The following is a 22,801-nucleotide window of genomic DNA, read 5'->3' on the forward strand; positions in this document are numbered from 1 at the left end:
AGACGACTGAAATCTCCCCAAAATTAACGTTAATGGAAATGAACGATTTGTATTTGTTTTAATGCTCGTATATTAATCAAATTGAATTTTAAGGTGTTTTTGGAGAGCACAATTTACCTTTGGGAAAATTCTGGAAAACCCCAAAAATTAAGGGTAGTGGAAACTGCCTTAATTAGACACTTCATGGTGAAATTTTAAAAATTATTCATGAAGTAAAAGAATAACATTACAGATAGGAAAAATTGGATTATCCTGTCTGAGGTAATAATCAAGTTTCAAATTCAAATAATTCGCCCTTTTCTCGGAAGTTGAATGGGCATAGGAGCCGCATTCTAAAGTAATTTATTACTCAGGGAAATTTGCTTACGTCTTTTTCATTATCAGCGAAAGTGACAGAAAATACAATAAGTCCCAGTGTGATTTGTGACAGCAGAAAAAGTGCATTGAAAAATGTCATCGAAAGGCCGCATCTTCAGTTTTATTAATCTGGAATTGACAATAATTCCAATTTCAACAGGTTATTTTTGTACCTCATCCAGGATTTTATTTAAAGCTATTATTATGCAAAACAAGAATTTTTTTTTTTACTGCGTCACCGATGGTACCTGTCCGGCCATCCCAGCATGGTTATGATGGTGGCAGTAGTAGCAGCAACCTAGTAAAGACCAAACCACAGCCCATAGTGACCAACAGTTTAAAGACACGTTTTTAAAGAAAAAAAAAACAGCCTAACGAGAAAAAAATTGCCATCCGACACTGAATCAGGATTGATAACAATTGTTTAATCTGAAAAGTAAAATTTTATTGCGAAAATAAAATTTGGGTGATTTTGTAAGAGCCTGAAACCCCTCAAAATGGTGTTGGATCAAAATAAAAATTGCACCATTGGAATCAGTATGGTCAAAAACCTAGTATTCAGGTTAATTCGGGTCCACCACCCTGAACAACAAGGAAAATTCCTTTTTTGCATGTGTAGCACTGATGAGTCTACTTTTTTCTTTTTTTACAGGGCTAGCAGGTTACCAGAACACGATTAACACAAAGAGATGTTTAATGGCTCATTCTAACATAAATGAAAATATATAGAGCCTTTTTTAAATCACCAAAAAGACTGAAGGGCAGCTAGTCCCCCTTCCCCTAAAGTCGTCCGATCAAAATTTTGAGATAACCTTTTTTCAGCATAGTCAAAAGGTTCAATAGCTATACTTTTGGCGTTGACATGACCCTCCATAGTTCCGGAGGAAAGGGCTGTAAGTTAAAACTGTCTATAAACTAAATTGGGCTAAAACTCTTAGTTCGGTCGGTAGAGCGGACTAAGAGTTTCAATTCCTTATTGGGCTTTTTTTCAATCATGGTTTTGTTTTTTTCATTTTTTTTTATATGATGATTTCGACAACCTAGACTTTTGAGGCTGATTATGGTAATTCATAGCCAATAGGCCTACTGTTTTTCCTACTGCACCAAAAAACTACGACTAACCGCTGAAGTTTGAGCGATTTAAGCTTGTTTTTTTCTGGTAATTTCTGGATAAAAGAAATTACCAGCTTTCCTTCTGTTTAAAACACAAATAGACGCAAAATGCGCTTTAGTTTCATAGGCAGCGCAATACCACTGCCTAAGTAAGGAGCGATGTGGGCACAGTATTATCCATTTGTTATTATTTTTTATACCAGGGCGCTTCGTATAGGAGAAGCTGTCGTAGAAACTTCAAAAGGACTCCGATTGGAAATTGAAAGGGTTAGTGCCCTTTAAATAGTCACAAGTGATTTGAGGTTATCCATCCCCCATCCCCATGGCCATCATTTACCCAAATACATCTAATCAATAGCCATTCTGTTCAACGTAGTTGAAGGGCCTGGAAATTATGTCTTTGAGGATGACAACCACCCCGCAGCTCTCAGGGCAAGAGTTGTAAGTTTTGCCCCGGGGCATACAAGATTTTTATGAGGCTCGTTGGATGGGTAATTAGAAGTTCTAGTGCCCTTTTTAAGAGACAAAGTGATCAGAGGGCGGAGATCCCCCCCCCACAAACGTTGAGTTTACCGAAATGTATCTGATAGAAATTTTGAGATAGCCATTTGTTCAAACAAATAGCCTTTTTTTTCAAGTTCAATCATTTTATTATTAACATATACATGTATATAATTGACATAGGCCCATGGGGAGACAAGCTCGAAAAACTAGGCCTAGACAAAGATACAAATTACGCTACAATACAAAGATAATTACGACGGCAAAGATACAATAATACAACAATAAAATGAAAATAGCAGCTAGCCCAGGATCCAAATATAAATATAAAAAAAAATCAATATTATTAAATATAAATTAATACTAAAAGATAGCCGAAAGGCCCACATTCACCCAGAGCAGCAAACCAAACAAAAAACTTAGTCATATTAAAAAGACGCCTAATTAAAAGTGATCCTGAACTAAATGAAATTTAAGATTCCTTTTTATTAAATGGATAGAAGAAAATTTATCAATAAAATCCTTGAATAAAAGCCTAAAGATCACATAAGAAGACCTATGGGGTTGACATAAAATCCCTCAGATTCTGGTGACAAGGGTTGTTAGTTATGCCTTTTATGAAGAGGCTCATTTGATTGGATGTGTATAGTTTTAGTTCCCTTTTATAAGTCAAAAGTGATGGTGGGGGCAACTAAAACCCCCTGACATCTTCTTTCCCCCAAACGCATCCGATCGAAATTGTGATATAGCCATTTTGTTAGCAATAGTCCGAAGAGCATATAACAATGTCTTCAGAGTGGATCAACCCCCCAGAGCCCACAAGGTTTTTATGGAACGGGTAGTCGTATAAACTTTGGATCGGAATGTGCTTATATGCTTGGAAGTAGGAAGTTCTAGTGCCCTTTTTAAGAGTCAATAATTGAATGGTGGGCAACCATCCCCTTCCTCCCAGGCCTGTCATTCCCCAAAACCCATCTGATTAAAATTTTAAGAGAGCCATTATTTTCATTATTGTTGAAAGATCTAGTAATAATGTCTTTGGTATGTCAACCTCCCCACAGCCCTCAGTTCCATTCGTTCATTGTTTACACATAGTAGATGTTATTGAGAAAGGTAACTACTTTGAACTTTACTTTCCAAAAAGACAATGGGTACTCAGATGAGCCTTTAAGAGAATATTGAGTAGAGTGTTGAACTAAACCAAAACACTTTATGTGTATACGGATTGTCAAAAGAGCGTTACTCAGGAATGACTGAGTATATTAAATTCGAACCTTGAGGAAATGATAAGGGAAGTCTGAAAAAAGCAATATTTGCATGTTACCACTACTATTGCTACCAGTACTACTATCATGCTACTCCATTTACAATATTGGGGGGATATTGGAACTAAATCAAAAACGCTATATGTTAATATGTACAATTTTAATAGATTGTATCTCAAGAAATGAGTTGGGCATTAAGTGGGAACTCTCATAAGTTGCTTAAAGCGGAAGATTATCTGACCAAAAGACAATATGTGCACTTTACTACTAATACTGCTATCACTGCTACATTTACTACAAATACTACTTCTATTGCAGCTACTTGTATGGCTAAGAGCATTGAGATGAAAATTTCAAGAAGTACATGTAGACACAAATTATCAAACGGGCATATCAGCAATGCCATAGCAATGGTTGATTGTATTAGCTTGAAACTTCCAGGACTTGATGAAGGGTATGTTCAACTAACCAAAGGCAATACGTTAATACAACTACTGCTACTAGGACTACTGATATTACCATTAATACTGCTACAACTGGTAATGCCAATCCTACTACTAATATTGCCAATCCTACTCCTGTGACTACTATTACAACTATGCTGAATGGTGTGAAGGTGAAATTTTCAGGAAATTTGGAGGGGAGAAGGTGAACAGAATCACAACATGGCATCTTTATACAGGTTGTCAAAAGGGCGTAACAGCAGTATCTTATGAACAGTTTGGTGTGCTTTGTTGAAACTAACAGGACTTGTTGTGGCTGATGTTGAACTAACCAAAAGCAAATATCTACATCCTAATGCAACTGTTTCTACCCATACTAATACCACTGCTACTATTATTACTAATCCTGAGCTTTCAGCACTTAATATCATTATATATCAAATATTCAGTTAAATTTTATATTATTTCTTTCCAAGACTGTTCAAGACATACAGTTTTTAGCCAATGATGCAGAAAGCTTTGTACTTTTACAGTTAGTGATGGGGGTAGTAGCAAAACTCTTGTTTTGTAGCAATTTGTGTTGTTTTAAGCTTGATTTGTAGGTTTAATTTAAGTTTCGCTCGTTTGAAGATTTATCTATTCATCTATATTATTACCAGTTGCATGTTTGTTTGCTATGATTGATTATTTAATTTCTTATCGTTTTTTATTTCATTTATTCTTCAATAGTAATTTCTGGTTGTTTTGAGTTTCAATTATTAAAGATTTTCATTTCTGCTGATCTTAAATCAGTATTGACAAAGTTTCTAGTTTTTCGAAATTATTCTATTTCTAAGTCAAATTTTTTTAAACGTCAAAGTTTCATCGAAGTATCAAAACTAGCATCAAAGCAACAACGTATCAAAGTAAACAAAGTATCATAGTTTACATGTTGAAAAAACCTTACACAATAACAATAGGTAACTAGCAGAACTCAAAGCCCGTGTCCCAGGGGCTGGGGAGTTTTCAACCTCAAAGGCATAGTTATTTTGATTTTACAATTTTATTTGCAACAAAATAGCTATCGCAAAATTTTGTTCGGGTCCATTTGAGGGGAAAAGGTGTAAGGCTGCCTTTTGATCATTTTTGACTCATAATAGGGAACCATAACTTTTAATCTCCAACAAAATGAACCACCTCGAAAGTTTATACGACAACCCCTTCCCTAATAACCTCATATGCCCTGGGTCAGATAACTTGTAACACTTTCCCAGGGATCTGGGGGTTGTGTCGACCCTACAGTCTTTGCTACCCGATCTTTGGACTTTTTTTAACAAAATGGTTAGCTTAAAATTTTGATCAGATGCTTTTGGCCCCATAGATGCTTACGGAGCAGTGTTGCCTCCCGTAGCACGAAAGTGCTATTTCAGCCCTATTATAGTCGATTTTTTTTTTTAATGTAGCACTAAAAATAGCTCTTTTTAACGCAAATTTTGACAAATGTAGCGCTTAAAAAACTGACCCAGGTGGCAGCCCTGATATGGAAATTTAGGTCCCAAATACGCATATCAGTCTTGATTTAGTATCCAGAGTGAAAACACCTTTTTTGGATCTATTGAAATTTAGAGCTTGCTTTGAACTTGCATTAATTCAGTGCTTTGAACTTGAATTAATTCAGTGACCGCAGCTAATTCCGTGACTGTTATTTCACAACATTTTGCTATGGCTTAAAGTGACCTAGATTCAGGATATTCATTTACAAGTTGGATAATTTTTACATTCAATGCCCAATTGTGAATCGTGGCTGGCGTTTAACCCCCCCCCGCCCGAGGCTGATTAGTCTATAATTAATTTTGACTTACAAAAAAGGGACTAGAACTCTCAATTTCTGATCTAGTGAGCATCCTCTGACGTTTCTGAGACCATGAGGTGGAGGTGCGAATAAGGAAGGGGTCCTTACGGAATAAAATCTGCTCATTTTTGGGTTTAATTTTATTCTTTAATTCCATAATGACAGCGTTGGCCAGAAATATTCTCAGAAGGAAGAAGACATCAATTTCACATTTTTGATGCGCTTTTAAAAGTTTCTTTTGTAACCCCTCCCCAACAAAAATCCTGGTTACGGCACTGGGGATTATGCATCAATTTCTACCTCCACCCTCCTATCGTCTTTCCTTTAGAACTAATTCTGCATTTATCTGATGGCTCCATGAGAGGTGGGATCTTTTGGCATTAAAAAGGACGATTTGAAGTATCTTCATCCCTTCCAAACTATCAGAGACCCCATTGTAGAAATTTAAGTGCCTTTTTAAGTTTTGTAATTTGTCCATTGCTTACATGCTATTGGGAAACATCCAAACAATTTTTGCGGGAGTTCTCTGCATGGGGCTGGGGGGGGGGGGGGTTGTCTAGGATAATTTTCAGTTAGGAATACATTTTTGAGAATAATTTCCTTTCGAAAGGGATGTATTTTCCAGAAGGTATTTTTTGGGGAGGTAAATGCCTAGAACCATTGCAAATATTGTTGGTTGTGTTTGTCATACGGCCTTATCTAATTTTGGAATGATTTTTGAACTATGATTATCGGATACGTGTGGATTTTTGCAATACATAAGTTAGTTTACGAGTCACCTGTATTGAACTTTTTTCAAGGACAAATTTATAGCAAGATTGATCGAAAGTTAGCGGTGAAAAGGTTGCTACAAAGTTTTTACATCTCCTATTTATCTTGGGTAATTTCTCTGCGCTTTAACTTTTGATTTTCGTATTCACTTAGTTAAAAAATAAGCTTTTTATTGACTCTTTAACTTTTATAAGGTCTGATTATATGATGGGACAGCTAGTTTTCATTGTTGAAAGAAACATGGGCGCCCATAAGCTCAATTTTTTTTTTTTTTTTTGGGGGGGGGGACTTACCTGGTCTAATCGGTATTTCCAATGCTTGATAATAGGGTTTACGAAGGCAAAAGATAGCTGGCCTCCAACCCCCCCCCCCCCCCCATTGCACCTCCTGAGTGAAGGGTCATGAAACTGAGATTGGCACCGCCAGTAGATACTGTGATGCCCAATACCGGACTCTTTACCTTTAATTTTCGTTGTGATGCAACCGAAGGAAAAACGATGATAAAGTGAGCATAAATTTTATTTTTGTGAGTATCTTAACGAAGAAGAAATGCCTTAGGGAAATGCAAAATAGCTATTGGGTAGTCAAATAAGTAGAATGTAGATTGCAAGACCAGGAAATCAAGAGAGGGAGATATGATATGCACATCAGACTCCCTTGAGGTGCCTTTCACCGGATATGAAACAGGTAATTTTTTTAACTTAAATTTTAGAGTTTTATTAAATTAAAATTTTAATTTCCTGATTTTTTTTTTCAGATTAATTCAATCTTCAGGCAGTTTAAGGCCTCACTGTCGGTGATTTGTATTAAAAGAACGTTTGAGAAAAGTCAATTTTCGTTCTTATTATCTGCGGTCCTATCAATGTAATGAAGCTGAAAAAGAATTTTCATATATGCTGCGAATATCGGAAGGATAAATGAGCCCAACTAAAACCGTTCTCTCCCCAGACAAAACACATGGTTACAAGGATTTTCTGCAATCTCCCAACATCCTTACAAATTTATTGTAATCTCCAAGGCCGTATCCAGGGGGATTAGGGGAATTGAATCCCTCCCCCGAAATATTTGTCTGGCTCGTAAAAACATAATAAAAACGGACATAAACAGTTTTTTATGCGTTTTCGAAGTTTTTTTTGTGTACCCCCCCCCCCAAAAAAATCCTTGTGTAAAACAACCCCCAATAAAAAAAAATCCTGGATACGGCCACAGCAATCTCCCAACATCCTTATAAATTGACTGCAATATCCCAACATCCTTACAAATTCACTGCAGTCCCCCAATCTATAAATTCCTGCAATCTCACATTATCCTTATAAACGGACTGCAGTCTCCCAACATCCTTATAAATATTCAGCTATAACTTAATTCGCAAGCTACTACATATAGATAGTAACATGCAAATACTTATATAGTTACTAACATTGTTTGCAAGCTTTGCAAGTTAGCCTACTACAAAACGATCTACAGTTTTGACAATGCAAACCGATCTTTAATCGTATTAAATAAAAAAAAACAAGTTTTTTAAACTGAAAGTAAGGAGCGACATTAAAACTTAAAACGAACAGAAATTATTCCGTATATGAAGGGGGCTGTCCCCTGCTCAACGCCTCGCTCTTTACGCTAAAGTTTTTTTTATTGTTTAGAAAAATAGAGTTGTGAGAAAGTCAAACTTTAGCGTAAAGAGCGAGGCGTTGAGCAGGGGACAGCCCCCTTCATATACGGAATAATTTCTGTTCGTTTTAAGTTTTAATGTCGCTCCTTACTTTCAGTTTAAAAAACTTGTTTTGATTTTGGCTCACCGTACATGAATAATTAAAACAAATTTTGCATATTATATTTGGTTAAATGGCTTTCTCGAAACTTGTTTAATTTTATTTACGAACGTTTTTATTAGTAATAAATATACGTAACTTAGAATTAACTTACGTAACGAGCTTCTATATTCATAAAATTTTAACACGTATATTAGGGGGTTCGCCCCCTAGTCAATACCCTGCTCTTTAAACTATAGTTCAAATTTTTTTTCCAGTTCTTTAAAAATGACTTCTTAATCACAATCAGTTGATCAGTTGAAAAACTTGTTTTTTTTTATTTAATTCCTGATCTTTTTCTTTAATAATGCTGGGAAATCCGGCACCCCCGTCATAGCAATGTCCCTTCCCCCATGAAAACTTCCTTCATGGAAAGATCCTTCCATATAGCCCCCGACCCTCTCCTTCCCCCACCTACCAGAAAAAATCTCCTCTGAAAAAGTCTGTATACTTCCCAATAACCAATACTATATGTTAACATTGAGTAAAGTTCATAACTTTCAGCCCTCCCCCTGGGGACTTTGGGGGATCAAGTCATTTTAAAAGACATTTTTATCATATTTTCGACCATGCTGAACAAAATGGCTATCTCAAAATTTTGATCAGGTGGCTTTGGAAAAAAAATGAGCGTAGGAGGGGGCCTGGTTGCCCTCCATTTTTTTTGGTCAATTAAAAAAAGCACTAGAAATTTTAATTTCCGGTCCAATGAGCCCTACCAATATACTCTAGGACAATTAGGTCGGTACGATCACCCCTGGAAAAAAAACAAAAAACAAATAAACATGCATCAGTGATCTTTCATCTGGCAAAAAAATGTAAAATTCCACGTTTTTATAGATGGGAGCTTAAAACCTATACAGTAGGGTTTTCTGATACGCTGAATATAATGGTGTGGTTTTCATTAAGGTTCTATAACTTTTAGGGGGTCTTCTCCCTTTTTTTCGAAAATCAGCCAAATTTTCTCAGGCACGTAACTTTTGATGGGTAAGATTAAACTTAATGAAACTTATATATTTGAAATCAGAATTAAAATCTGATTCTTTTGATGTATCTATTGGTATCAAAATCCCGTTTTTTAGAGTTTCGGTTACCATTGAGCGGGGTCGCTCCTTACTTACAGTTCGTTACCACGAACTGTTTGAAAAGGTGATTTGAAATTGTTTCCCCGGATGTAAATGGTCACTAAAACTGTTCGCACAATGTCTATGCATGGACAGGAGCATGGGCACATAGCGCCCATGCTCCTGACAAGGGGCTACTCCATACTGAGTTTAGATGCAGTACGTTTTCGTTGCTCCAGACAAGGCCGTATCCAGAAGGATGGTAGAGGGTTTGAACTCCCTCCCCCGAAATATTTGTTCGACTTGTTCGTCGTCCAACTAAAATTTCTTTAGCATATTCAAACTTAATGAATTTCTTTGCATATATATTCAGCTACCTGTTTTAGTGTTGTAAGCTAGACTGTGTCTAAGAGGGGGTAGGATTTACCAAATTTGACCCCATCCCGTGAAATTTGTGTCCAACTCGTAAAAAAGTAAAAAGAGAGTAAAAATAAATTTTTGGATGTATTTTATAATTTTTTTTTGTGAAACCCCCCTTGCCCCGAACAAAAAATCTTGAATACTCTAGGCGTAAATATGATTTTCGTATATGCAGAGCTTTGTAATTATTATTACATTTTATTGTAGTCAAGTCTTCCTAAAATTTTTATTTTGAGCAAAACACCTATCAAAAGCTGAAACACAAATATAACGACAATGCCTCGCCAAAAGTCATTAATAGTTCATTTGTACTAGTCTGAACTCGCTCAATGGGTTGCACGTAGTCTTTGTAGGCTAAATACTGCTATACGAGAGACGGGCTGAACACCGCTGATTTTGAACTCAATTCTGGCTCCAGTTTAAAACTAAATATGCATTATATCACATGTGTGATTATATCACGATTGTGATTATATCATGATTGTGATTATATCACGTAAGTTCTAGTGCAAACCAAAATGGTGCCCTTTGACAGCTCAGAAAGGTTAAGTAAATACAGTAAATCGCTGGTAATTTAATTTACAAAATCCTGTAGGAGAATTTTTTTACATGAATATTTATTTTTCCTAGGAGTCGCCCATTTTTGACATTTTCTCAAAACTATCCCTTTCCCCTACAAATTTTTTCTTTGAATTTTTGAACTTACGTCCATGTTTGTCGTATAAAAAACATTTTTAATATTATCAGATTATGATTATTTCAATTATAATTATGAGTTTTCATAATTATGGAATCATGAGATTCCATAATATATAAGTATTTTGGTCGAGACCTCCGCTTGACCGTCTTCAGTGCAGAATAATAAAAAAACTACAGATAAAAGTCCACAGGACAATATAAGAAACCAAACCTTAAAACAAACACTGAAACTGAGATAGAAGAAACTCCAAGTAACTATGGAAGGGTAACTAAATAAAAAACTCGATTCTAAGTGATATTCCAATCTTTCATTTTATCTAGGGCCTCTTTAAAGGTATTCAGGGTTAATCAGAAATAGAATTCATTTTAAATGATACAGTGAAATAAAATAGGGCATTTTACAGCTAAGAAAGGTTTAGTAAACACAATAAATAGCAGGTAATTTAATTTACAAAACCTTATCGGATATTGTTTTCCACACAGACGTTTATTTTTCATAAGAGTCGTCTATTTTTGCAATTTTCTCAAAACTGTACCCACCCCCTCTGAAAAAATCTTGATTTTTTTAATATAAGTCCCTGTTCATCGTATATAGAAAAACACATATTTTTTAAATTATCAATAAACACATTTTATTTGAAATCATTTTTTTTGAAATTATCAGAGCATGACGTTTTAATAGTTACAATACAAACGATTTGTTGTGCTATATTAACGAACAAATAAAAGTTCAATAATAAAAAAGAACTTAACCCCATTTGAATATTCATTATATATATTATTATATCATTATTATTATTATTATTATATCATATATTATTATATATTATAACATTATATATCATTATATATATATATATATATATATATATATATATATATATATATATATATATATATATATATATATATATATATATATATATATATATATATATTTCATAATAACATTTCTATGGTTTTGCAACAACAGTGCATTTATATTTCATTACAGAGACTATTATTGCCTATATATGGAACAATTTCCAACGAAAATGTATACAGTTGTAGGTTCTCTTCACTATTTCTTTCTTCAAAATGTTTTTCACATTTGTAAGAACTTCAATTTCTTTTTTTCAGTTTACCAGTCACGTAGAAAGCACATTCCCAGCTACAATTTATATATGTATATATTTTAAGACAACATCATTTTATTCAACAAGTTGTATTTTAGAAGTTTATATATATATATATATATAAATATATATTTATATATATATATATATATATATATATATATATATATATATATATATATATATATATATATATATATATATATATATATATATATATATATATAACTGAAGTTTCGGTCACATGCAGGGGCGTCAATTCACAAAAATACAGGGAGAAAAAATATAATTTTTAAAAATTTAGGGGGAAAATACACCCTAAATTGAAGGACTTGGCTATATTTGCCCCTACCAAAGAGATGGGACAAGATATCAAGTACAACTTTCTTCCTTAGGACAGCAGGATCTACGCCTTTCTAAATATACAATTTGTTGAATAAAAGAGGTTTTGTCTTAAGATATTCTTCTTTGACTTAAATATTATTTATGGTTTCTAAAAATTTTTAAGTAGGTTTTTTGGTTTTCTAAAATTTATGGTTTTCTAAAATATTTTAAGCAGGATAAAGCCTGAGATAGCCTAATAAATGGTTTTTGTATACCCATCAACCTACAAATGTACATTAACCCATAAATCTACGAATAGCAACGTTGAAGATTCAGACAAAAATTAAATAGCAAAGATTGAGTAGCTGGCCTCCAAGGCCATATCCGTGGGGGTGGGGGGTTGCCCCGTTTGAACCCCCCCCCCCCAAAAAAAAAAAATTTGATCAAGTCGAAAGTAAGTCGAAAATTAGTAAAACCTAGGTAAAAATCAGTAAAATTAGTCGAAAACTGAGTCAAAAATTAGTAACCCCCCCCCCCGAAAAAATTCCTGGATCCGCCCTTGCTGGCCTCTCTAAAAGAAAAAATGTTTATAAAACAATTATAACCTCACAGCATGCAGAAAAATATTAGTGAATAGACATTCTCTGTGTTTTGAGTTTCATTCCCCTTTTTGGCAATTTTTAATAAGTTACACAATGAATTGCCCATAAACTGACTCTTTTCTTCAAATTAAATTGACGACAAAAAGCAAGGCAATGGTAAAAACCGGTGAGAAGAAAAGAATGGGCCTAGGGAAAATTCTTTGTAAAAATGTGTTTATTTGAAAAAGCAAAAAAGGAGGGAAAGTGAAATATCCGTTGACTAAAATAAAAATTGGATTAGTCTATATATTTAAAAACAGGGCTATACAGAACCATACAGATCAGTTTTCTCCCCTCGTAATCTGCAAGTACATTACACAAATTATGCGTCACTCTTGTTTCAATTCCTACGTTGAATCGACGCTGGCAAAATCAAGAATAGGAATAACGCACGGGGAATTTATAATTTGGGATATATATCTGCACATTGGGGTGGGTGCGAAGGTGCCTTCAATATCTCCCAGCTACAATTTTCCTGCATATAATGAATCACGAATTTTTTCTAGGCATGTTTTCTTCTCAATACCCTTAGTTCTAGGCTACTAAATGATTTCTGAAACCACTTTGGCTAAGAAAAAATTAGGGTAAAATTCTTACTTCAGCTTCTTTTAGCTATCTTGGAAAGGGCTAAAATATAATAAGGGGTGAGGGGTAGAGCATACCTTATATTAAATACGTGACCTAACCTAACCTAGGTACCTTTCCCCCCCAAACCCCAAAAAACAACAGTTTAAATATCGTAAACGCATTGAAAACTAGTCTTTGCATTCCGATTCTTAATAGCGGTCTCGAAATAACCAGTCTGGCCCGATAAAAGAGTACGTTTAATACGCAAGTACCGGTTAGGTTAGGAAAATAAAACTTTCAGGGATGGGTCTACAGGCTAAAGTTTGTCCCGGGAAGGTATTTTGAAATACCTACCTCCACTTCTTCTCCCTCTAGAGGGTCCTAACCTTTAAAGATCTGTGTTATAAAAGGGAAACCTTGCAAAACAGATCTTCTGCTTAAATGAAGTGCAACAAAATTATTTTCAGCTTCACAACTTTTAAGAGAACTAGGATAATGACTTCAGTGCAGAATAATAAAAAAATAAAGATAAAGGTTCACAGGACCATATAAGAAACCAAACCATAGAACAAACAATGAAACTGAAATAGAAGACACTTTCCAAGCAACGATGAGAGGGTAACTGAAAAAAAAATCAATTCTTAATAGCTTGATTAACTTGTTTTATCTAGGTCATCTAAATGCATTTCCTAGGTCATCAAGAATCGGAACTAAAGTTCATTATAAATTAATTAATTATTAAATGGTTTTATACGTGTCATCAAAATCACATTTAGTAACCTAATAGGATCTCTGATAATACCTTATATATAAGGGATATATCAAAGCATCTTTGAAGATGCCTTGCATTAAACTAAAGCCTGAGATACCATTTATATTTGTGTTTTTAGTTACCCTTTCACAAGGCCGTACCCAGAGGGGGTTTGAACCCCCCCCCCCCAAAAAAAAATGTTTGTCTGACTCGTAAAAACGTAACAAAAATGGATATTAACAAATTTTGTTTGCTTTTTATGAGTTTTTTTTTGTATACCCCCCCCCCCCCCGAAAATTTTTTTGAGTAAAAACCCTTCCAAAAAAAATCCTAGGTACGGCCTTGCCCTTTCATCGTTACTTAAAAAGGGTCTTCTTATTTCAGTTTCATTGTTTGTTTTAATGTTTTTTTATTATTCTTTCGACGTTTATCTGTGTGTTCTATTAGTTCTACATTGAAGACAATGAAGCATAGGTCTCGATCGAAATACTTGCATAGTTCTCTTGGATTTTTCACTGGCAGTTTTATACTTGTTTTCTCTTCTTTACGTTTTATTTAGGCTACTACCCGAATTCTAGACTTGTACATATTTAAAAATTCCTTCTGGAGGGGGGCAACCACTTAAATAATTCCCAAGTCGATTTACATAAAGAGAAACTCACAAGATAATTCCTACTGCTCTATTCCTATCTCTTTCTTTGGAAGACACAAAAACTGAACTGACAGATGCTTCCAACGATGCACCTCCTCTTTTCATCTGCAAATAAGATTCACCAAGCTCCGCCCACTATCAAATAAAATTGGCCAATGGAGAGCAGGTAAATCAAATGATGGGCCAGTAGGAGGTGTCATCCTGTTTCTAAGAAAGAGGGATTTGCTCCACAGGAAGCTTCAATTAATTGAAAAAAGCGAGTATGTATTGTCTAAAGGCAGGAAGGTTTTAAGAGATATTTTGGAAGGGTGAATCCGAGGAGGGTTAGAGGAATTTGGTAAAATTTCTTAGCTATGCTTTGTTTATAGTAGGCGCACACGTGGTTTGCAAAGATATAAAAATAATTACAGTATTGAAAGCACTTGTAATTACCGATTTTTTTATATTTCTTGAATCAGAAATCCCCTGGTGCCTGAAAACAAAATAATGGCTATTAAACAAATGAATTAAGCGCTACCTGTTAAGCTCCCGGATTTGGATTGATTTATAAGTTTTGTACTGGGACATGCACAAGAAAGGGAGGTGACCTTGTGCACCTCCTCCCGAAAAATCCAACATTTTTCAAAATTCTAAAAAATTCTTATCTAAGTCATCAAATATATTTTCTTACTAGCCCCTCCCCCTTCGGAAACACATAAAAAAGCTTTTGTGTATGTACCTGAACTCATGTCTCCTTTGCGTCATCAGGTTTTACTCGATTTTACCCTACCACACCCCAGTTCCTACCTCAGTTCCTATAAACCAGTTTCTATAATCAGTACCTCAGTTCCTATAAACCTACTTAATTCAAGCCTCCATGGAAATAGATCAGTTTTCTTTGGCTTACCTTTGCCTTTGGCTTACCTTTATGGTATTATATGGCTCATTTTTATTTTTCCCTTGGTCATTTTCACTTGAATTGGGATAGTTAGCTCCTTGTCCCCCTCCCCCTGATCTTGATGAAATTGCGCCCCCGCTTCTAAGGATTTGCTGGAAAAACTAAATTAACATGTTAAAATTTTGAAATATTTTATAATGACTTTAATATATGCAGTAAGAGAGATTGGGGGGTCAACTGGTCCGGGTCTCGCAGCTGGGTAATTGCCCACTCTGATAAAATTTGTCGCTTTGATTCGTCTTTTTGTTTATATTTGAGTCAGGAGGGGGGGGTGCTTTAATTAATTTATCCCTGGGCAGCACTGACCTTTAGGAACTACTCTAGATATAGAGAGATTAATCTATAAGTGGCGCTGATGTCCACTAGGTTCGATTGACATGGCAATTATCTTTTTTTTTCTTTTTTTTGTAAGATGCATAGGGTGGTTCATACTTAGTTTAAGTAAGCTATTAAGCTGTTAGACTGTCCAATACATCACTCACAATTTGCCAAAGGCAAGGCCGTATCCAGGGGGAGGGGGGTAACCCGGTTTGACCCCCCCCTCGAAATTTTTGACCGAGTCGAAAATAAGTCGAAAATTAGTAAAACCTAGGTAAAAATCAGTAAAATTAGTCGAAAACTGAGTCAAAAATTAGTAACCCCCCCCCCCCGAAAAAGTCAAAAATTAGTAAAACCCCCCACCCCCCGAAAAAAATCCTGGATCCGCCCTTGGCCAAAGGTACGTAACAAAAATCTATATAAACAACTTTTGGGTATTTCTTTATTTATTTCTTTTTTTAAATATCGCATGTACGTACACAGGTGTTTACCTGGAAGGGGAAGCAAATATTTGAAAAAAATGGTTGAAATATTCCATGTAAGCAAAGAAGATCTAAAAAAAATCTTGATATTTTGGGGTGTTTCACGGTGCCAAAGATCTTCCGCTCCCTCCCCCTTTGAAGAGGCTGCCTGAAAAGACCCTCAATTTCCGTTAAATATATTTGAACTAGCGGATTTCAAATAAAATAAACTAAAAGCTAATACAACTATTCCGACATAAAGAAAATATGGAAGTTTGCATTTTTGTTTTCCTCAGAAGAAAGATCATGGATGTATGTTTATCCTTTTTTTCGAAGCGATGATCATGCCGAAAAGTTTTAAAAGTTTTAGTGCCCTATTTAAGTGATCAAAAAGATTTGAGAGAAAATAGCCCCTACTACGCCCCCTTTTCCCCCAAATAGATCCGTACAAATATTTTCAGATAGTCATTTGGTTCAGAATAGTTGAAAGGCCCAAGAACTATTCCTTTGGGGACGACATGACCCCCAGGGTCTCTTGAGGAAGGGTCGTAATATACGCAATTCGCCCATTGTTCCCATACAGTAACGTACTTGTTATTGGGAAATATACGGATTTTTTAAGGGAAAATTTTATTAGGGAGGATTTTCCACGGGGAGAATTTTCTGTGAGGAGGCAAGTTGCCAAGGGAAGTCTTCCTGGGCAAATTTTACATGGGGGAGAGGGAAGGGATTCTAGGAGTTTTTTTCACATTTCTTTAAGAAAGACTGCTAAAGCAGAAGGGTCGTTGAATCTGAACAAGAAGTATTTTTTATAGATCTTTAAGACTTTAGTGTAAAGACTTTGTCGCAATGCTTTAAGAACGACTGGTAAAACTCAATGGCCATTGAATTTGGATTAGCGCAAGAATCTATTTTAAAGCACTAGAAAAATTAGCATAACCAACGAGGGATTGAACAGGGGGCAGCTTCCTCATATACCCTATGGAAGAATTTCCGTTCGTTTCAAGTTTTAATCTTGATCCTTACTTTCAGTTTAAAATACATGTTCTTTTATTTACCCAACTTAAACTTCAGGGATTTGAAATATTTGTCTTGATATTTTCTAAAGCAATTCATATCTCTAGTCAAAAATAAAATTGATTATCAATATCAATATGCCCTCCAACCTGAGCAGGCTAAAGTATTGGATAGAAATATTGGAAAAGCTTAAATATCCCTTTTCGCTCATGTAGAAATGAGATAGAAATGTAATGAGCAACATCGAGATCGAATAAAGCGATTAAAATCACATCTGGAGCAACATTTTCAAGCCACACACATAGTGATGGTGATGTTTTATTTTACTGAATATGCGGAATAAACGTCCCGTGAAAAACTCAAGAAATCTCTTTTCGGTAAATGGAAATACAAGAAACACCATGACTGGTGTTGGACATGACTCTTTATTCCTTAATTTTAGTTCATCTTTTTCTATGGCGTTCTTCAGTCTCAGCCACGTGGTGTACAACTCGGAGCACCCCTTCTTTCACCAGGACACGAATTTGCACAACACGACTGCACCCACTCTGTGTCATGTAGAAGACAACCATCTCTAAATTACTTTGCGAACCCCCACATTATTTTAATTTCTTATTTCATTATTTTATTCATTATTTATTTTATTCATTATTTTATAAATAATTCCATTATTTTAATTTACTTCAATTTCCTGTGACTATAGTGCATTGTATATTTCAGAATGCTCGTAAGTATAGAAAGGTTGGTTATTGCCGTCTTAAGTTTCAATTCGTTATTTTGCTGCGTGTATAGGGATTGCGTGTATGGGGGCGCATGGGTATTGCTTAAATAGCGTTCTTTTATATTTTTGATTTTATATTACTGTGGTTTTTCGAAAGGGTTTAAAAAGCTGGTAGAAAACTTGGGCCTTGGAATATTAAACTTTGGAAAGTTTTGGGTTTCTTTTGCGGCTCGCTATTGTCGGGAAAAGATTAAGTTTTAATGCCCAGACAAACAAAAAAAAACATATAGAGTTAATAGATAATAAAAATAAAAAGACTTCGCAAGGTGCGTGTTACTTCGTACTTGTAAGCTATAGAATCCAATGGGTTACTAATGATCATAGGCAGCGCAAAAAGAATGATGTTGGCACAAGGCATTATTATTTTTTTTTTCTTGGTTTTAGACCAGGGCACTTCGTATCGAAGGAGTTGTCGTAGAAACCTCGAAAAGGGCTAATTTGATTGGAAATTGGAGTGGCTTGTTCCTATTTTAATAATCTAAGTTGATTGGAGGGTAACTAGCCCCCTACCCCCACATACATCATCCAAACACATCCAATCCAAATTTTGAGATAACCATTTTGTTCAGCGTAGTTGATTTCCAGATAGAAAATATGTTTTGAGGAGGGCTATCCCCCACAACCCTCAGGGCAAGGGTTTAAATTATACCATGGGGGTATATAAAAACGATGTTGGCACAATGTATTATTTATTAATATTTTGCTTTAGACCAGGGCATTTCGTATCGAAGGAGCTGTCGTAGAAACTTCGAAAAGAGCTCATTCAATTGGAAATTAAAGTGACTTTTGGCCTTTTTGATATTCAAAAGGTATCGTAAATAGACTAACAACACGTCCACACCAACCCTGTCTCGAAACACATCCAATCAAAATTTTTATATAGCCGTTTTGTACAGCGTAGTTGATTTCCAGATAGAAATTATGTTTTGAGGAGGACACTCCCCCACAGCCTTCAGGGCAAGGGTTTTAAGTTATGCCCTGGGGGCATATAAAGTTTTATTAGAAGGTGTTGTCGTAGAAACTTCAAAAAAGGCTCATTCGATTGAAAATTCAAAGGGCTAATGCCCTTTTTGATAGTCGAAAGTGATAGGAGAACAACTAACCCCCCTGTCACGCCCACCTTTTCCCCAAAGACATCCAATCAAAATTTTGAGATAGCCATTTTATTCAACGTAGTTTTAAATTCTGGAAATTATGTCTTTGAGGATGACATCCCCCCCACTCCACAACCCTCAGAGCAAGGTTTGTAAGTTATGCCCTGGGGGCATATAAGGTTTTATTAAAATCTTTGTCGTAGAAACTTGAAAAAGGGCTCATTCGATTGGTAATTCAAAGGGCTATTGCTCTTTTAATAGTCGAAAGTAATTTGAGGGCAACTAAACCCTATGCCTTCCCAAGGCCAGAACAAAATATGCACTTTACTGAAAAAAATGCAAATGAATGTGCATTTTCAGTTTAATATACATATACTGATATTTAGTAATCAAAATGTTAATATTATTTGATTATTAAAGTTATAAAGTAAAAACACTTATATTTTTTCAGTAAAGTACAAATTTTGTTCTGGCCTTGGGAAGTTTTGAGCCAAACTTATGTTAATTTCTGCACGTTTTGAGTTTGACTCGGTTATTTATTGTAATTTCTGTTCGTGCTGATTTGTGGTAGTTTCACGCTTGGTAGATTATTTGATTTTATTTTTGCTCATTTTTTGTTTAATGGAGTTCTTTACTTTTCTTTGAAAAACTCATTTCGTGGAAAAAGTTAAATTAGTTAAAGAAAAACTCATTTCGTGGAAAAGAAAAAGTTTAAATTAATTTTTATAAAAAGGAGCCCAGGTCATTAAACAGTTCGTGGTAACGAACCGTTAATAAGGAGCGACCCGTGTCGCTCCTTATTCAATGGTATCCGAATACCGAATTATATCCGAATGGTATCCGAAGTATAATCAACGGTAACCGAAACTCTAGAAAACAGAATTTTGATGCCAATAGATACATCAAAAGAATCAGATTTAAATGCTGATTTCAAATATATAAGATTCATCAAGTTTAATCTTACCCATCAAAAAATACGCGCCGGAGAAAATTTGGTTGATTTTCGAAAAAAGGGGGAAAGACCCCCTAAAAAATACAGAAACTTGATGAAAATCCCACCATCATATTCAGCGTATCAGAGAACCCTACTGTAGAGGTTTCAAGTTCCTACAAAAATGTGGAATTTTGCATTTTTTGCCAGAAGAAAGATCACGGAAGTGTTTATTTGTTTTTGTTTTTTCCCCAGGGGTGATCGTATCGACCCAGTGGTCCTAGAATATCGTGGGAGGGCTCATTGGAACGGAAATTAAAAGTTATAGTGCCCCTTTTAAGTGATCAAAAAAATGGAGGGCAACTAGGCCCCCTCCCACGCTCATTTTTTTCCCAGAGTCACCCGATCAAAATTTTGAGATGGCCATTTTGTTCAGCATGGTCGAAAATATGATAACTATGTCTTTTAGGATGACGTAATCCCCCAAAAGCCCCGGGGGGAGGGCTGACAGTTATGAACTTTACCCAATGTTAACATAGAGTATTGGTTATTGGGAAGTATACAGACGTTTTCAGAGGGGATTTTTTCTGGTAGTGGGGGGGAGGGTGGGTGGGGGGTCATTTGAGAGGATATTTCCATAAAGGAAGTTTTCATGGAAGAAGGGACATTACTATGAAGGGGCGCCGGATTTCCCAGCATTATTTAAAAAAAACATCAGGAATTAAATATAAAAAACAAGTTTTTCAACTGAAAGTAAGCAGCAACATCGAAACTTAAAACGAACAGAAAATATTACGTACATGATTGGGTTCACCCCCTAGGCAATACCTTGCTCTTTAAGCCAAAGCATTTTTAGTACTTTCATAAGAGCTATTTATTCTAAATAACGGCCTTTGTGATTAAGAGGTCATTTTTAAAGAATTGGAACAAAATTCGAACTTTACCTTAAAGAGCGAGGTATTGACTAGGGGGCGAAAACCCTAATATACGTATCAAAAATATATGAATATAGAAGTTCGTTACGTAAGTTAATTCGTAAGTTACGTATATTTATTACTAATAAAAACGTTCGTAAATAAAATTAGACAACTTTCGAGAAAGCCATTTAACCAAATCAAAGTAAAATTAATATGCAAATTTTGTTTTAATTATTCATGTACGGTGAGCCAAAATCAAAATCCGCATTAATTCAAAAACGTTCAAAAATTAAATAAAAAAAAAAGTTTTTTTAAACTGAAAGTAAGGGACGACGTTAAAACGAACAGAAATTATTCCGTATATGAAAGGGGCCGTCCCCTCCTCAACGCCTCGCTCTTTACGCTAAAGTTTGACTTTCTCACAACTCTATTTTTTTAAATAATGAAAAACTTTATCGTAAAGAGCGAGGCATTGAGGAGGGGACAGCCCCTTTCATATACGGAATAATTTCTGTTCGTTTTAAGTTTTAACGTCGTTCCTTACTTTCAGTTAAAAAAAAACTTGTTTTTTTTATTTAATTCAGCCTTAAGATCTAAATGGCTTAGACTATCATGTCATTGGGAATGAAGCAACTGCATCTGATAATAATTAAATTTCCGAAGGGGATAGCTTTACGCCAATAACATTATTAATTCGGAAGATGTGTTCGATAAAATTAGGATGAAATAAGAATTAAAAGATGATAATACTTATCGAGAAAACTGACTAAGTGGACAGTGGCGCCAAATCCCAAAAATTTAGGAATGTTGAGATAGCCATTTTGTTCAACGTAGTTGAAAGATCCAGAGATTATGTCCTTGGGGATAACAACCGTCCCTCAGAGCCCTCAGGGCAAGGGTTGTAAGCGGTGCCCTGGGGGCATTTAAGGTTTACATAGAAGTGGTGATAGTATTAATTTCGGAGGGGGCTCATTGGATTCCTAACCATAATTTTAAGTGCCTCTTTTTAAAATTTAGAGAAATGGGAGGGTGGTTTCCCCCCCCCCCCCCACACACACACACACATACACAAACCCCCACACCTCGTTTTTTCTCGAAATGCATCTGATAGAAATTTTGAGATTGCCATTTTTTGTCGTAAAAACTTCAAAAAGAGCTCAATCGATTGAAAATTGAAAGGACCAGTACCCTTTTTAATTGTCAAATGTAATTGAAAGGCAACTAGCCCCCCTCCCACACTCACCATTTTCCCAAAATTATCCAATCAAAATTTTGAGATAGCCATTTCGTTCAACGTAATTGAAAGTTCCGAAAATTATGTATTTAAGAATGACAACCCCCACAGCCCGCAGGGAAAGGGTTATAAGTTATGCCCTGTGGGTACATAAGTAGTGTATGGGTTCTAGCTCCGCCATCAAGACCTTTCAGGCCATTTGAATGACTATGCAATACATACGGTACACCGTTATTTGGGCTCCACAGATTGCCTATACTCCTGAAGTCACGCCTGAGGGTTCTAAAGATAATGCCCCAAACTAGAGCAATGACCAACTTAAATGATAACATAACCATGAGGTCCTGACAACCAGACATAGCAACCAGATCCAATATGAGGATGGATTTTCAATGTTATTCATATTAGTAAGAGAACAGAATTCAGACAGAGAACATTTTGAATATACTACCATAGGCGTAGGCAGCATCTTTTGTAGGGGGTGGGGGGGCAGCCGCTTCTGTGATGGAGGGGGGAGGGATCTTACTAATACTTTCCGAGGTCCTTTGAATATACGTCTTTAGAAACTAGTCATTCTATATTTCACTAAAACTCGGCCTTTAACATTTTCCATGTTCTACTTTTCCTGCAACAGTATAACATAAGAGACCCACTATCCTGCTTCCAATTTCCAGAAAACATAAACATCACAAAAGCGATTTGGCACAAATCACATTATGGTTAGATAACAGCTTCTTCTAAGAATTCAACTCAAAAGTTTACAGTTGGGAAAATTAAATATTAAAATTG

The 22,801-nt window shown here is 35.4% G+C and overlaps 1 protein-coding gene across 1 annotated transcript in view; it reads right to left on the bottom strand.

The window, feature by feature from the left end:
* The window catches only part of ham (hamlet), a 48,113-nt gene extending 33,744 nt beyond the window's left edge, over window positions 1–14,369 (bottom strand). The window contains exon 1 of the mRNA XM_089092836.1: window positions 14,333–14,369. The gene's annotated coding sequence lies outside the window, so the exon portion shown is untranslated. The remainder of the gene's footprint in view (window positions 1–14,332) is intronic.
* Between the last annotated feature and the right edge of the window lie 8,432 nt (window positions 14,370–22,801).

This window comes from Artemia sp. Qi Xiang Cuo, chromosome 8 (assembly GCF_049724085.1).
Source record: "Artemia sp. Qi Xiang Cuo chromosome 8, ASM4972408v1, whole genome shotgun sequence".
NCBI lineage: Eukaryota > Metazoa > Arthropoda > Branchiopoda > Anostraca > Artemiidae > Artemia > Artemia sp. Qi Xiang Cuo.